The following is a 567-nucleotide window of genomic DNA, read 5'->3' as shown; positions in this document are numbered from 1 at the left end:
CTGTGAAGTCGATGCCAACTCGTAGCGACCGTATAGAACAGAGTAGAACTGCCCCATAGGGTTTCCAAGGCTGGAAATTTTTACAGAAGCAGACTGCCACATCTTTCTCCTGCCTACCAGCTAGAGAGTTCCGTCCATGGGCCTTTCAGTTTGCAGCCATGTTCTTAACCACTCTGCCACCAAGGCTCCTTAAACTGGTAACACTGTCAGTATAATGGCAGTCAAATGAGAGACTGTCAATATAGTACAACTTCTACATTTACAGCTATTTTTTTGAGGGCTACTTTGTGTTCTGCTAGAGAAAAATTTACAGTCTTGGAAACCCTATGGGGCAGTTCTAATCTGTCCTATAGGGTTGCTGTGAATCAAATCAACTCAATGGCAATAAGTTTAGTTTAGTGGGTTTACTGTGTGCTGCTATGCAATGCATATCAAGGGTTTGCAAACATTTTCCTACAAGACTTAGAGCTAGAGTGCAGTGAATTGCTTGATGTGGCCCTTCTAGCCATTGTCCTCCATTCTGTGATATTTTGTAAATCTCATTATCCATGCCTATTTGGGGTGGTG

Source organism: Orycteropus afer, unplaced genomic scaffold (genome assembly GCF_000298275.1).
Source record: "Orycteropus afer afer isolate SDZICR_OR568_19922 unplaced genomic scaffold, OryAfe1.0 scaffold00190, whole genome shotgun sequence".
Lineage (NCBI taxonomy): Eukaryota > Metazoa > Chordata > Mammalia > Tubulidentata > Orycteropodidae > Orycteropus > Orycteropus afer.
Note: the sequence above shows the minus strand (reverse complement) of the source record.